Source organism: Callithrix jacchus, chromosome 3 (assembly GCF_049354715.1).
Source record: "Callithrix jacchus isolate 240 chromosome 3, calJac240_pri, whole genome shotgun sequence".
NCBI lineage: Eukaryota > Metazoa > Chordata > Mammalia > Primates > Cebidae > Callithrix > Callithrix jacchus.
In genome coordinates, this window is record NC_133504.1 from 7,993,772 (window position 1) to 8,010,342 (window position 16,571).

The 16,571-nt window shown below is 51.6% G+C and overlaps 1 long non-coding RNA gene and 1 pseudogene across 2 annotated transcripts; both read right to left on the bottom strand.

Annotated features, from left to right (window-relative positions):
• Positions 1 to 523: 523 nt before the first annotated feature.
• Positions 524 to 6,344, bottom strand: LOC144581903 (uncharacterized). Of its 2 annotated transcripts, none has more exons than XR_013533317.1 (4): positions 6,122 to 6,344; positions 3,868 to 3,982; positions 2,034 to 2,185; positions 524 to 1,169 (listed from the first exon to the last, which is right to left on the bottom strand). It is a non-coding gene; the product is annotated as an uncharacterized LOC144581903 (long non-coding RNA). The 2 variants fall into 2 exon arrangements; XR_013533316.1 differs by having other exon boundaries at positions 527 to 1,169; positions 6,150 to 6,344.
• Positions 6,345 to 7,833: 1,489 nt separating this feature from the next.
• On the bottom strand, positions 7,834 to 9,089 carry LOC144581902 (spermine synthase pseudogene; annotated as a pseudogene).
• Between the last annotated feature and the right edge of the window lie 7,482 nt (positions 9,090 to 16,571).

A 16,571-nucleotide genomic window follows, 5' to 3' on the forward strand; every position in this document is an offset into this window, starting at 1 on the left:
GATGTAACCCTCAAACTGTGAGCCCTGAGCGAGCTGGGGCCTTGGATTCCTGAGGGTTAGTGACTGGGTAGCAGGCAGTTTTTAAAGATACCCTGGTGTCACTAGACCTTTGACTGGGGTTGTTATTTTTGTTGAGGTCAGTGGTAAAATTTGTTTTTTTCACATTTCCTGTACAAAATGCAGAATTTATTATGTCTCTGAGCACTGGGGTCAGCTATCAGGAAGATTCCACAAGGGATAAGGAAACTCCCCACACTAAAGCATCTTGGTTTTTTAGGATCTCTCTTTTAGGGCACCAAACAGGAAGAAGTTTCTCGTTCCATTCCTGAACCACGGATGTTAAAAACATATAAACTGTGGCCCCTAGATTTTCGTTGTGTGCTCTGTGTGCTAAGTTGGAGACTTACTATGATGATATTTATTTAATTTTAATTTTTTTTTTTGAGACAGAGTCTCACTCTGTCACCCAGGCTGGAGTGCAGTGGCATGATCTTGGCTCACCGCAACCTCTGCCTCCTGGGTTCAAGCGATTCTCCTGCCTCAGCCTCCCAGGTAGCTGGGATTACAAGCACGTGCCACCACGCCGGGCTGATTTTCGTATTTTTAGTAGAGACTGGGGGTTTCACCGTGTTGTCCAGGCTGGTCTTGAAGTCTGGACTTCAGGTGATCCATCCAGCTTGGCCTCCCAAAGTGTTGGGATCACAGGAGCGAGTCACCGTGTCTGGCCTTACAATGATGTTGATCGAACACCTATTTGTACCAGGTTTCTAACAATAATGGGATGGCACATGAGTCAGTGGTAATGCTATTCCAGTCAGGGAGTGTGGCGTAGGAACGCAGCGCCTCACGACACAATTCGAAACGCTCATACGCTCCGCAGTAGAGCCACCCGGGAATTATGCTGGTTTACAGCCTATTGTAAGTTCCACCACTGCCTTAACACAAAGAGAATTTTATTACCAATTTACCCAGCGGGTTAAATTCATATTTACAAGAGTCGTGGAGGCTGAGAAGTCTTGTGAGATTTCTAGATGTGCCTTGTCGATGCTGGATTTTTCTTTGTCATCTTGTGGCCTCTCAGTGGTGTTAGATTAACGTAAACTTGGCCTGAGGATGCCTCCGCACTTGAGTCCTGACATGACAGACTGCGGCCTGGCTTAGTTCAGAAACTGAAAGCCCAACATGGGAGTACACTTCTGTGACGAACAGCTGCGCCTCAGCCCATTACAGCAGCTGAGCTTCAGTCAGCCGTGGGTGGTCAGCGGAGTCAGCTTAGGCAAATGCCCAGCTGCAACCATTCAGTGCTGGACTACCCTTCCCCCCCTCCCTCCCTCCCTCCCTTCCTTCCTTCCTTCCTCCCACCCTCCATCCCTTCCTCCGTCCCTCCCTCCCTCCCTCCCTCCCTCCTTCCTCCCTCCCTCCTTCCTTCCTTCCTCCGTCCCTCCCTCCCTCCCTCCCTCCTTCCTCCCTCCCTCCTTCCTTCCTTCCTCCCTCCCTCCCTCCATCCCTTCCTCCGTCCCTCCCTCCCTCCCTCCTTCCTCCATCCCTCCCTCCTTCCTCCCTCCCTCCTTCCTCCCTCCCTCCCTCCCTCCTTCCTCCATCCCTCCCTCCTTCCTCCCTCCCTCCTCCCTCCCTCCCTCCTTCCTCCATCCCTCCCTCCTTCCTCCCTCCCTCCCTCCTTCCTCCCTCCCTCCCTCCTTCCCTCCCTCCCTTCCTCCTCCCCCCCTTTTTCCTTCCTTCCCTCCCTCCCTCCTTCCTCCCTCCCTCCCTCCCTCCTTCCTTCCTTCCCCTGACTTTTTTTTGAGACAGAGTCTCACTCTTCTTGCCCAAGATGGAGTGCAATGGCACCATCTCGGCTCACTGCAACCTCCGCCTCCCAGGTTCAAGTGATTCTCCTGCCTCAGCCTCCCGAGTAGCTGGGATTACAAGTGCCCACCACCACGCCAGGCTAATTTTGCATTTTTAGTAGAGATGGGGTTTCTCCATGTTGGTCAGGCTGGTCTCAAACTCCCACCCTCAAGTGATCCACCCACCTCGGCCTCCCAAAGTGCTGAGATTATAAGCATGAGCCACTGTGCCCGGCCCTGCTCTTCCATTTTCTATCCTCAGCTCCTGCCTGACCATGGTGCTGGCTGGACATGGTGCTTTGAACCTGAAACTCCTTCAGTACAGGGGCTGCCTGATTCTGGAATCATGAATAATAATCAATTAAGATTTTTTTTTTTTGAGACAGAGTGACAGAGTGCAGTGGCAGGATCTCAGCTCACTGCAACCTCCGCCTCCCAGGTTCAAGCGATTCTCCTGCCTCAGCCTCCTGAGTAGCCAGGATTACCTGCACACGCCATCACACCCGGCTAATTTTTGTATTTTTAATAGAGACAGGGTTTCCAGTGTTGGCCAGGCTGGTCATGAACTCCTGACCTCTAGTGACCCACCTGCCTTGCTGGGATTACAGGCATGAGCCACCACGCCTGGCCACAATTAAGATAATTAAACTAAACTTGTCATTTTGTCTTTTGACATTTGTGACAAAAAAATACTTATTATACTTTCTTTATTTAAATAGAACCAATGGGAGCCACTCTTGGGGCCACCGTGTCCCCAAAGCATCTGCAGACAGCTGGTCTGCTTAGCCAGGTGGCTTACTTTTGGGCTGGGAAAACTCTTCAGAGGTGACTAAGCGTCCCCAGTTCTGTTTCGCCCACACTCTGTGGCCAAGCTGGGAATCAGTCCCTTTAGGAGAGGCAGAGAATGGGGTGGAAACCTGGGCTTCAGAGCCCCTGTGGCACTCCAGCACTGCAGAGACAGGCGCTAGGGCCCAAGGTGCAGCGTCTTGTTCTGTGCCTTCTTAGCTGTGTGAACTGGGCACCAGGCTGAACACATTACTGAGCCTCAGTTACCTCATCTGTAAAAATGAACAGGCCAGCCAGGCACGGTGGCTCACGCCTGTAATCCCAGCACTTTGCGAGACCGAGGCAGGCAGATCACAAGGTCGGGAGTTTGAGACCAGCCTCGCCAACCTTCACCATGTTGGCGAGGCTGGTCTCAAACTCCCGACCTTGTGATCCCCATCTCCACTAAAGATACAAACAATTAGCCGGGTGTGGTGGCACATGCCTGTAATCCCAGCTACTCAGGAGGCTGAGGAAGGAGAATCACGTGAACCTGGAAGGTTGAGGCTGCAGTGAGCCGAGATTGTGCCATTTCACTCCAGCCTGGGAGACAGGGCAAGATGCTGTGAAAAGAAAAGAAAAGAAAAGAAAAGAAAAGAAAAGAAAAGAAAAGAAAAGAAAAAGCAAAGGCCTGCGTCAGAGGGTTGCACGAGGACTGGTGAGACGAAGCAGCTCATGATGCACGTTCATGAAATGCCGGCTTTCTTTCTGCTCGGCTCAGCCCTCTCTCCCCTGCTGTAGTGATCAGTGAGGAGGGGCCCGGGCTGCCGCAAGCAGGGGCCCAGCAAGCCGGGGGGTGGTGTGCAAGAGGAAAGAGGTGGGATAGAGACAGGTCGAGAGGCCCCAAGGGATGGGTCCACAGCCCCCACTCGGCAAGTGGCAGGAGGCCGGGAGTAGATGACCCAGGTGGTTGTCCCCGTCACGCCCCATGGAAGAATGCAAGTGTCAGGCCCGAAAGCCGCACGGGCTCTGGGTTTCTGCCTCGCCTGGGTATCAGGCCAGCATGAAGCTGTTTTGTGACACGGAGAATTTCAGGAATCGGCATTTCTCTGCTCACACTATTACTTGAAATATAATAACCTCTTCTGACAAGTGTTTTCCAGGGTGTGTCCACTGAATATCCTGGGACCTCCTTTGATCCCAGGGAAGGTGGGATCCCCTGCCCCCACCCCCATCTCCATCATAGGTGAGAAACCTGATAGTGAACTTCAAGGTCGCAGTGCAGAGGCTGAGCACGGAGCCACTGTGAGCTGAAGGACAGCACAGTCCTGACCCGATGCCACTCTCTCCCGTGGAGCACAGTTGTCTCCCTGCGGTTGAAAGATCACGTCTGCAGTGAGGGCTCACCAAGGGCAGGTCACTTACACAGCACAATTTGTTTGAACTCACAAGCAAAGGCTTAGGCAGGTCCCTGAGTGGGCTCTGATTGAGCTGCTGTCTGCCATCCAGAGCCTAGGTCCAGGCCAGTGGGGCACCAACGGGTGGGTGCACACGGCCACAGGAACAGCCGCGTGGGCCTCAGCACCGCAGTCATATAGTGCTAATGTCAACCGTCTATGTGTCCCCAGTCCAGCCTCTGCCATGGATGACACCTCCCACTTACTGAGGGCTTGCCTTGCATGCGTGCTGTGCTTTCACAGGCCAGTCCGCTGAGGAACGAGCCTGTGTTTTCCACGCTGTCGTGACTGCTGCTGTTTTTGTTTCTCCTTTGCAAAGAAAGGCTCTGCAGCTCACGTTGGGGACTGTGTGAAATGTCTCCTTCAGCGCACAGGACAGAGCCCCTGGAGGGCACGAGGTGGAGGGTGCAGAGTGCCAGAGGCTTGGAGACATCTCCCAGGGCTGGCAGTGGAATAGTGTGTGTGTGTGTGTGTGTGTGTGTGTGTGTGTGTGTGTGTTTGCTGGTAAAGACAAACCCTGAGTGTGTGTGTGTGTGTGTTCTGCTGGTTATAAGGACACGCCCTGAGTGTGTGTGTGTGTGTATTCTGCTGGTAATAAGGACAAGCCCTGACTCTGTGTGTGTGTGTGTATGTATGTATTCTGCTGGTAATAAGGACAAGCCCTGAGTGTGTGTGTTCTGCTGGTTATAAGGACACGCCCTGAGTGTGTGTGTGTGTGTGTGTATTCTGCTGGTAATAAGGACAAGCCCTGACTCTGTGTGTGTGTGTGTATGTATGTATTCTGCTGGTAATAAGGACAAGCCCTGAGTGTGTGTATGTGTGTGTGTGTGTATTCTGCTGGTGTAAAGACAAGCCCTGACTCTGTGTGTGTATGTGTGTGTGTGTGTATTCTGCTGGTGTAAAGACAAGCCCTGACTCTGTGTGTGTATGTGTGTGTGTGTGTGTGTATTCTGCTGGTGTAAAGACAAGCCCTGACTCTGTGTGTGTATGTGTGTGTGTGTGTGTGTATTCTGCTGGTAATAAGGACAAGCCCTGAGTGTGTGTGTGTGTGTGTGTGTGTATGTGTATTCTGCTGGTAATAAGGACAAGCCCTGAGTGTGTGTGTGTGTGTGTGTGTGTGTATGTATTCTGCTGGTAATAAGGACAAGCCCTGAGTGTGTGTGTATGTGTGTGTGTGTATGTGTGTATGTGTATTCTGCTGGTAATAAGGACAATCCCTGAGTGTGTGTGTGTGTGTGTGTGTGTTCTGCTGGTAATAAGGACAAGCCCTGAGTGTGTGTGTGTGTGTGTGTTCTGCTGGTAATAAGGACAAGCCCTGAGTGTGTGTGTGTGTGTGTGTGTGTGTTCTGCTGGTAATAAGGACAAGCCCTGAGTGTGTGTGTGTGTGTGTTCTGCTGGTAATAAGGACAAGCCCTGAGTGTGTATGTGTGTGTGTTCTGCTAGTAATAAAGACAAGCCTGCCCCATCAGCCCACACTCAGCTCCCCAAGGGGGAGGAAGTAACCCAGAGGACTTGGCTGGAAGGGGGCCCTGCAAGGCCTGGCCCTGCCCTCCATGGCTGCCAGTCTCAGGGACCAGGCTGGCTGGGCGCTGCGGGGGCTGGGCATCACACTGATGGACTTAGACTAAAGGCCCAGCACCGGCTTTCTGGACACCACAGGGTTACCAGCGACTCTCATGTGACCCTAGAGACCAGAAGCACCCCTCAAATTCAAGGACTGAATTTCTCACCACAGAGGCAAGCTGATGACATGATTTGGGAACATTCTGAAAGGGAGGGAGGAAGGGAGGGGAAGGGAGAGGGGAAGGGAAAGAAAGAAGGAAAAAAGGAAAGGAAGGAGGGAGAAAGAAAAGAAGAACGGAGAGAAATAGGAAAGAGAGAAAAAGGAAGGAAGGAGGGAGGGAGGGAGGGAGGGAGGGGAGGAGGAAAATAGAGAAAGGGAGGGAAGGAGGGAGGGAGGGAGGGAGGGAGGGAGGAGGAAAATAGAGAAAGGGAGGGAAGGAAAGAGCCACAGAGCGTTCCTTGTGAGTTTGGTAGCCCGAACATGAACACCTTTGCAGATGCCCTGAGAGCGCTTAACTCTTTCTCCTCTCTCTGGAGGGGGATGGCAGCGGGTCAGCCCCGAAGCTAGAGGACCCGCATCGGCACAGCCTGGCCCTGGAGGAAGGAGGTGGGGTCTGGTTTCCCGGTGGCTGTGACAAGTCGGGGCTTTGTTTCTCAGGGCGCTCCTCGGCAGCGGTAAAGCCCGGCGCTCGGTTCAGCGCCGTCGGAAGACAAAGGGTCGTTGGACCCGCGCCGCGCCGGAGCCCCTCCGAGCTCGCCCGAGGTTCCGCCGCGAGGCCGCCAGGTGGCGCCCGAGGAGCCGAGACTGCGCTGGAGGACGTCGCTGGCCGCGTCTGCGGGCCCGGCTAGGCCCGGCTGTCCCAGGGGTAAGGCGGGAGGAGACTGCGCGGAAGGCGGCCGGGCCAGCCCCGCCCACAGCCACTTGCACGTGGACACTCCAGGTTTGCTCTCTCTTACACAAAGAAGGAATAAAGCACATCTTTTTAAAAACTGCTTCTTGTGGAGCGGGGCTACCCCATCCATAGGCGGTGTGCCCAGAGTAGCCAAAAACTATTTTCTATGATTGATTGATTGCTTGAGATGGAGCCTCGCTCTTCATTGATTGTTGGTCAGGCTGGTCTCGAACCCCTGACCTCAGATGATCCATGAGCCTCGATCTTCCAAAGTGCTGGGATTACAGGTGTGAGCCGCCGGGCCAGGCAATTTTTGTATTTTTAGTAGAGACAGGGTTTCGCCATGTTGGCCAGGCTGGTCTCTAACTCCTGACCATGTTGGCCGCTGGCTCTAACTCGGGTGATCTGCCTGCCTCGGCCTCCCAAACTGCTGGGATTACAGGCATAGGCCACCGTGCCCGGCAAAAAGCACATCTTTTGAAAAGATGTTTTCACAGGTTGAGCACCCTTAGTCCCCAAATCCCAAATCCAAAATACTACAAAATCTGTAATTTTTGGAGTGCCAACATGGTGCCGCAAATGGAAAATTTCACACCTAACTACTTAACAGGAAATTATTCATTTTAGGCGGGCGCGGTGACTCACTCCTGTAATCCCAGTACTTTGGGAGGCTGAGGCAGGGGGATCACTTGAGTTCAGGAGTTCAAGATCAGCCTGCCAACATGATGAAAATACAAAACTTAGCTGGGCATGGTGGCAAACACATGTAATCTCAGCTACTCAGGAGGCTGAGGCAGGAGAATGCTTGAATCCAGGAGGCAGAAGTTGCAGTGAGCCAGGTCACACCACTGTACTCCAGCCTGAGTGACAGAACATGACTCTGTCTCAAAAGTTATAGATATATTTATTTTTTGACTCTTTTGTAATTTTAATTGAAGCAATTCCTATTCATTTTTTAACTCTCTCTTATAAGCACCAAATTTTAATATCTAAGTCAATTTTGGGGGAAAGAAATACCATCAAGATCTTCCCTCCAGCACAAAACAATGATGTTCATTCCTCCAAACATCCAAATTGACGATCTACCAAAACAAAAATGAAAAAAAGCCCATAGAGAAATAAAACGGAACAAAAATCACATTCTGGGGGTGAGGGGGTCAGTGCATTTAGCAGTCTTCACTGTGCTGTCTAACCGTCCTTCAGCTGACTTCCAAAAAAATAACACCCTAACATCATCAAAATATACATTTTCCATTTGCTTTTTTAAATTAAAAATAATAATTTAAAAAAAGGAGAACTTTAAGGAATTCACAATCCATTGCCTGACTCATTTCGATGTCATGTACAGCATACAGAGGTCAGGAAGGCTATTTGCAGCACATGTGATTAGGGGATATTCATCTTCAAGGTTTAGCTTTCTTCCAAACAGTGTAAAATACCCACAATTCCAAGTATGAAGGGACACAGCCGATCTCCTTTGAGAATTCCACAGGACAATACAGGCACCCCAGCTGTTCTTCACAGAGCGACAGCGCTTCCGTCAGATTGACAGAGTTCCCCTGTGTAAAATATTTCCCATCCTCTTTCAATACTTTCATTGAGAGGTCAAGAATCAGTCTGAGAAACTCCCACGTGGAATCTTCTGGAGACGTGGAGATTGGAACAGCTGTCAAATCACTGATCACATAATCAAATTCTCTCCCTTCTTTGGCGCACCTCTTCAGTACTGAATAGTCTTCTATTAGAACCTGATAACAGTCTCCTTAGATTGCCTAAGACATCACCACACGTTTTTCGCATATATTTCTTACATCCATCCATCACCATTTGGTTAATCTCTACCATAGTGACCATCTTTGGTTTTAGTTTGACTATTTCACACAATATGCCCCCATCTCCGCCTCCCAGAATGAGTACATCTTTGCCAGTGTAATCTTCTTTGCCGCTGCCCACGTTGGCCCGGGTATACGCCAAATCACTCTCTGCCAAATTAACATCCCCACTGAGGATGAGAATATTTCCAAACTGTTTTGAGTGTAGAATTTTTATGTTTTGATAACGCAAATCTTTGTCATACACCACTTCATCTATGTCATATTCCACCAGGCGACCATCAGCGGTGGGCCAATATCTGTCGATGGCTCCTCCTAGAACTATGGGTGGTAATCATTTCACCCATCCAGTACTATCCTGACTCAATTCTTTCATTCTTTCTTCTACTTTGTTCAAAATACTGTCGATCTCTTCTTTGCCTTTCGCGTCACCGTCGTAACTCTGAAGGTCCAGCAACACCAATCCATGTGGGTAAATTCTCAAATTGGCAAAGCTGCCATTCTTGTTTGTGTAGGTTGCTAAATAGCCACGGTCCTGCCAGGTGTGCACTGACTCCGCCATGCCCTGCTCCTGGAAAATGGACTGGGGGCCTTTTAGAATGGTCTCACTGTCAGCTTTGGCGCCGAGCATGAAATCGAGCGTGCTGTGCCATAGTGAGGCGAGGCCCTGTGCCATGGGGCCTCGGTCGTGGGAGACTGGGGGGCCGCGAGGCGTGTCAGGCTGCGGCCGGCCATATATATTTATTTTTAATTAAAAATATTTATTATTCTTATTTTTGGAAATGAGTTCTCATATATTGTCTAGGCTCATCCTCCCAAAGTGCTGGGATTACAGGCGTGAGCCATCATGCCTGGCCTACACAAAATTATTTTAAAATATTTTATAAAATTACCTTCAGGTGATGTGTATAAGGCGAACATAAAACATAAATGAATTTTGAGCTTAGACTTGGGTCCCACCCCCAAGATATCTCATTATGTATATGCAAATATTTAAAAATCCAAAAAACATCCAAAATCCAAAACACGTCTGGCTCCAGGCATTCTAGACAAGGGATAATCAACCTGTATTGGGAAAATGCTGTTTTTATTGGTCTGTAGATGACTATCGGAGTTAAGAGTGCAAGGTCAGCTGCAGGCAGATGTAGCTTTCAGGTTCGTGGCCTGGCGGCAGGCTTGCTGCCTCACAGCGCCTCCTGCGCACACACGCATGCACTCACGCACACATGCATGCACTCACACACACACGCATGCACTCACGCACACACGCATGCACTCACGCACACACGCAAGGAGCTGGTGCGGTCCTTTGATTATGCACTTCCTTCCTTGCTTGTTTTCCTGTGCGCCCCTTCAGCCCCCTGCATGACCACAGTTGCTCAGGGACATCTGCATTCTGGCCCAGGAGATGGTCCAGGGACCAGGCCTGAGGGTCAGCCCTTCTCTTGGCTGCTCTCTTGAATAAACTTGCTTAGCAACTTCATTCTTAAAAACCAACCTACCTGGCTGGGTGCGGTGGCCCATGCCTATAATCCCAGCACTTTGGGAGGCTAAGGCGGGCCAATCACGTGATCACGAGGTCAGGAGATTGAGACCATCCTGGCCAACATGGTGAAACCCCGTCTCTACTAAAAATACAAAAATTAGCTGGGCATGGTGGTGCGCGCCTGTAGTCCCAGCTACTCGGGAGGCTGAGGCAGAAGAATCCCTTGAACCTGGGAGGCAGAGGTTGCAGTGAGCCAAGATCGGGCCATTGCACTCCAGCCTGGCAACAGAATAAGACTCCCTCTTCCCCCCACCCCCCAAAAACACTACCCTGGAAACTAGAGATTACTAGCCTCCACTTTCTCCCTTAGCTACATACCTTTTCCCTTCCCTTCCCAGCAAACTTGAGGCTGGGCTTGCCTGCGAGCATCCACAGGCTCTACCTCCTCCCTCCTACTCACTCGAAGCAACCCCAAGTTAGTTTCTGTCTCTCCGGCTCCTGTACCTCATGTCCATCCTCCTGAATCCAGAAGACGCTTCAGTCTCTTCTCTTGCATGGCCTCTCTGTTGTATTTGATGCTGATGGTCCTGATCTCCTTGAACTCCCTCCTGCCTTGGCTCCTGCCACACTCATATCCCTTGGATTTCCTCCTAGACCCCAAACCCTCCTTGTTTCCACTGTGGGATCCGTTTTCCACAAAGCACCGTGCTGAGTGTGGAAGGGAGCCCGCACAAGGCTCCACCACACTGGGGGTAATGGACTTGCACTTGGGAGAAAAGGCGACTGGGGTTCTTACTCCCCATTTACATTCATTAAGTTACAGCAACCCTGGTCAAGTGTCCCAGGCTCTGAGCAGGTTCCCAAGATCAAAGAATACATGTGAGGGGTAGCAGGAGAGGAGGGCGGAAAGCGTGGAAGGTGTTCAGTGCTGGGCTTGCAGTTCGGATGCCATCTCACAGGCTCCTATCATCTCGCCTGTGCGAGGCTAGCCAGTGGCCCCTTCCTGGGGAATGCTGAGTGGTCAGCGTCCCCCTGGGCTCCCTCGGGGAATGCTGGAACCCTGGTGCTCCCGTTATCCGTTGCTGCATAACAAGCCATCCTAAAGCTTCACCAAATCATCATCAGATCTGTAGCTGGAACACGGCTTTGGGTGGGGGAAGGCTCATCTCAGCTCCACATGGCATTGGCTGGGCCCCAGGGCAGCCCCACTGGGGGCTGGAGGATCCATTTATAAGATGGGTCATTCACCTGGCTGGGAAATTGGAGTTGGCTGTTGGCTGGGAGCTCAAGCAAGGCTGAGGGCCAAGGGCCTTGGTCCCTGTCCCCGAGGGCTTTTTTATGATCTGCTTGGCTTTTCTCAGGCCAGGCCTGTTCAGGTTGGGGCTGGGTGGGGACAGACACTAGAGTTGAGCCCAGAAGGTTCTGAGCATGGCTTACACCCTCCTTTCTTTCTCCATCCCAGCTTTGGGATGACTTCCCTTTGGACGTGGCCATGCTTGCAGAGGAAAGAAAGGCTGTTAGGAATTTGACTCATTGCCCCACCAGGAGGGTGGACAGGAGAGTAGAAAGACTGAATGCCTGAACTTCAACGAGTTTTCAGCAACCTGACACTTGCATTTGGGGGCAGGAGGATTCGCTGGTGACAGGAGAGCGATGAGCGGCCGGCTGAGCTCCGGAGCCCGTGTTTCTGAGCGCCCGCCCAGCTGCCTGCTTCCCTGCTGTCCTCAGGGGTCCATTCTAGGTACTGGGCCGATTTTAAGCTTCTTTTTCTAGTTCTTTTACTGTGTTTCAAAAGTAATGGAAATTGAGCTGGGCGAGGTGGCTCAGGCCTGTAAGGCCGAGGTGGGTGGATCACCTGAGGTCAGGAGTTCAAGACCAACGTGGCCAATATGATGAAACCCCGTCTCTTCTAAAAATACAAAAAATTGGCTGGGTGTGGTTGCTCATGCCTGTAATCCCAGCACTTTAGGAGGCCAAGGTGGGGAGATTACGAGGTCAGGAGATGGAGACCATCCTGGTTAACACAGTAAAACCCTGTCTCTACTAAAAATACAAAAAATTAGCAGAGCATGGTGGCACGCGCCTGTAGTCCCAGCTACTCAGGAGGCTGAGTCAGGAGAATCCGTTGACCATGGGAAGCAGAGGTTGCAGTGAGCAAAGATCACACACACCACTGCACTCCAGCTTGGGCAACAGAGCGAGATGCCATCATACACCCACAACAAAGTACAAAAAATTACCCAGGTGTGATAATGGCCACCTGTAATCCCAGCTTCTCTGGAGGCTGAGACAGGAGAATTGCTTGAACCCAGGAGGTGGAGGTTGCAGTGAGCCGAGAACACGCCACTGCACTCCAGCCTGGGAGACAGAGTGAGACTCCATCTAAAAAAAAAAAAAAGTTATGGAAATGTTTTTGCCATGAGGGCCAGCCAGTCCAGGCATTTTTCTCTGAGAGGGTGACGAGGAAGTGGGATGTCATGCCACTAAGGTGGACATCTGTACAGGAAGTCCTCAACTGAAGCCACTAATTCACCTTCCACAGGCTGCCAAGCAGCTCTCAGGGAAATGACACTGTCTCACTGCAGACCCAGACCAGTTCTGAGCCCTTGGCCCTGAGTGACACTGTACCTCCCATGGCTCTTCCACAAAGGGGAGAAAGATGGTGAGCCTGTGGAGTGAGTCCTTCCAATTAGTAAGGTGACAAAGGACATAAATGCACTAAGCACTGAGGCTGGCCCCGAGCCAGCAACCACAGTGGCCTTTTACACAAGTTAGGTCCATTTCCTGATGAAATCTTCTTCCTTTTGCGAGCATGAATTTCTTTTTCACACACACCCCTTCCTGTCCCCATCAGACCAGGAGCTCCACATGGCCTTCACCCAGGGAGAATTTGTAAAGTCCAGTGAATAAGGTGAACATTTGTTTTAAAAGAGTTTCCACCCAGAGGAGCAAGTGGCTCTGGGGATGTTGCTAGAAGTCAGCTTGGGGTCCAGGAATTATTCCTTTGGAGATTCCATCAATCTCCATCAAAAACTTGCCCGATGACTTTGTGAAAAGTCTACCAGAGGCTGTGATTCAGCTTCCCTGGTGGAATCCCAGCCAGGAGGATTTGGGAAATCTCGTGGGTTTTTCAGCCCAACCCTGATGTATGAATAGGACCTAGATAAACCAAGAGGCAGGCACTGGGCAGAGAGGGAGGACAGTCCTTGCAGGAAGAAGAGGAGGACATGGAGGAGAAGGATGCCGTGGCAGTGAGGCTGCCCATGGCAAGGGAAGGAGATCGAGACCACCCTGGCTAACACAGTAAAACTCCGTCTCTACTAAAAACACAAAAATTATTCGGGCGTGTTTGGGGTCTGACTTCCCTAGGTTCAACTTTCTGCCCCATTTTTTTTTTTTTTTTTTTCTGAGACAAAGTCTCGCTCTGTCACCCAGGCTGGAGTACAACGGCACGATCTTGGCTCACTGTAACCTCCACCTCCCGAGTTCAAGCAATTCTCCTGCCTCAGCCTCCCAAGTAGCTGAGATTACAGGGTGCACCACATGCCTGGCTAATTTTTTGTATCTTTAATAGAGACAGGGTTTCTCCATGTTGGCCAGGCTGGTCTCGAACTCCTGACTCCTGACCTTGTGATTCGTCCTCCCAAAGTGTTAAAATTACAGGCATGAGCCACTGTGCCCGGCCTCTGACCCATTTGAAGACTTTTGGCAAGATCATCTTTGAAGTTTGTGTCAATATCTAAGAAGGGGGATGAAAGTAACTGCCTCATCGGAGGCACTTACTGCTGTGAGGGTTAATTGAGAAAACCTATTCGTGCAGCCGTTTGCGGAGTGGGAGGGTTCTGATAAGATAGGCCAGCAGTAGTGGCCACAGTGTGTTTGTGTATTTGAAGGTCAGGTGGGAGCACAGGGCTTGTGTGGGGGAGGAGAGCGAGGTCAGTTTAAAGGCTGGTGGCGTGTGATTGTGGAGTCACCCTGAACATCAGCACTAGAAGATTTGGGATGCACTGTTTGCTGGATGCATGAACCGAACCCCAGACAGTGTTAGTTCTTATCAAATGAACGCTGTATTCATCATATATCATATAGATATCCAGCCTTTTCAAGACTACAAGAGCTGGCTGAACGTAGTGGCTCATGCCTGTAATGCAAGCACTTTGGAGGCCAAGGCGGGCAGATCACCTGAGGTCGGGAGTTCAAGGCCAGCCTGACCAACATGGTGAAACCCCCGTCTTTAAAAAATAAATAAATAAATAATAAGAATACAAGAGCTTTGAGGGCAGAGACTGTAACTTACACATCTTTCCCAGCTGTAAAACCCAGCACATCATACCGCTGCTCAGTCACTGCTTTTTGAATGAGGGGAGCATGAGCTCGTTAAAGGACTGGGTGTGGGACTCACGCCTGTAATCCCAGCACTTTGGGAGGCCGAGGTGGGCAGATCATGAGGTCAAGAGATCAAGACCATCCTGGCCAACATGGTGAAACTCCATCTCTACTAAAAATACAAATATTAGCTGGGCATGGTGGCACGCACCTGTAGTCCCAGCTACTCCGAAGGCTGAGGTGGAAGAATCGCTTGGACCCAGGGGGAGGAGGTTGCAGTCACTGCACTCCAGCCTGGTGACAGAGCAGAATTCGTCTCAAAAAAGAAAAGAAAAGTGGTAACTATACCAATGGTTTAGTACCCTACAGTTCACCAGTTAATCAGATCAAAGCCGGTGATCAAAACTAACCAGATGGCTTAGGTATGGACGCAGGTGAGTCAGGCAGCTGGACGAGATGGCTCCATAGAAAGCTCTGGGATTCGTTCTGTCCTGGGCACAGCCATCATGAAAGAAATCAAAAGAAAAAGGGACTGGAAACATAGAGAAAACGTCCACTGCCAGCAAAGGTGTCGTTAAGCAGGCACTCAGATGTGATTCTCAGCGCAGGATAAATTGGCACAAACACTTGGGAAAGAAATTTGGCAATGTGTGTTCAAAGATGTATGCCTTTGAGCCAACCATTCCACACACGTGGATTTGTCTTTAAGCAATCTCTGAATTAAAGGAGGGGCCAAGCAGGGTGGGCATCTGCGTGGAACGGGTGTAGAGCCAACGGTGTCCAGGCAGGTGTCCGTGTGGGGGCAGGGGAGAGAGGACACAGTAGGGTGGCAGAATCCACGTGGGTAGAGGGGCATCTGTGTAGGGGCAGTGGAGGCAGTGGCCAGAGAAGGGTACCCAAGTCCAAGCATAGGATAGTGGGGCAGAGAGAACGGGAGACTGCATACATGGAGGAGGAGGTGGGGGTGGGGGTGCTGGTGGGGTGGGGTGGGGTGGGGGGTAAGGGTGGGGGTGGGGGGCAGGAGTGGGGGTGGGGTGGTGGCGGGGTGGGGTGGGGGTGGGGGCAAGGTGTGGGGGTGTGGTGGGTGGGGTGGGGCAGGTGTGGTGGGGGTGGGGCCGGGTTCCCCGGAGCCGGGGCTAGGCTCGCCCTCCTCCCTGGGAGGCTCTGTGGCCGCTGGGACCTTGCTCGATCGCCGACTTCAGGGCTTCCGGCCGGTTCTCACAATTCCATCTCTCGCGCCCGGCGGCCTCTTTCGGCACCGCCGTCCCAGTGTGCTCGGCGTGCTTTTTAATAAAGGAAATTACACACACATGCTCGCTCTCTCGCACACAGAGTGCTTAAATAATTAACAAATGGAGGCTTAAGAACAGAGATTTCCTGGCTTTGTCCGGGTGGAAGCCAGCCACGTAAGGCGGGGCTGCTGAGCGGCTCCCGGAGGGGCTAGGGGCGCACGCTCGGGCCTGCACCCTGCTCGGGAGACCTGGGCTGCCCAGGACCCGGCCAACTGGCACTTCCTCCGAGTTTAGGGTGCGCCGAGTCAGCTGCGGTGGCCCTCGGGGGCCAGTTAGGGGTCTGCAAACCAGCGGTTCCCGGCCTGTCCTGACACTCGCAGCCTCTGCCCACGTGGCCACCGTTGCCCCAGGTTTTCTGGGTGCATGGCCAGCACCTCGCCTTTTTTTTTTTTTTTTTTTTTTTTTTAAATAGAGACAGGGTCTCGCTATGTTGGCCAGGCTGGTCTCAAAAACTCTTGGCCTCAAGTAATCCTCCCACCTCTAGCCCTTCTTTTTTTGCAGCGACCTATGGAAGCAACCAGTGACCTCCCTTCCTCTTCCCCACTTGGTTTGGATAGTAAAGTGCATCCTCTGGAGGCAGCCTGGTTTCCCATGCCTCCCTGGCTCCCGCGGCTGCCAAGCCCCCTCGGAGAACTTGCCTGCCAGTTCTGCCTCATCCTGAGCCTTCGCAGCGGGCTGGGGTCCCCCCCTCCCCTCTTTGCCGAGCAGCAAACTTCTCTGCTCTTCCCCGGACGCCCCAGTCTAACATGCTTGGCTCTGTTTCTGTCTCCACTTTCTGTGTCCTACTTTCTTCTTCCAGTTCAGTTAGTTCTCTCCTCCTATCATACAGGTAATTCTTCTTGATTAATTAAGATAATAGTTTCAGGCCGGGCTCGGAGGCTCATGCCTGTAATCCCAGCACTTTGGGAAGCCGAAGCAGGTGGATCACCTGAGATCAGGAGTTCGAGACCAGACCAGCCAACATGGTGAAACTCCGCCTCTACTAAAAATACGAAAATTAGCTGGGTGTGGTGGCAGGCGCCTGTAATCTCAGCTACTTGGGAAGCTGAGGCAGGAGAATTGCTGGAACCTGGGAGGCAGAAGTTCCAGTGAGCCCAGATCGTGCCATTG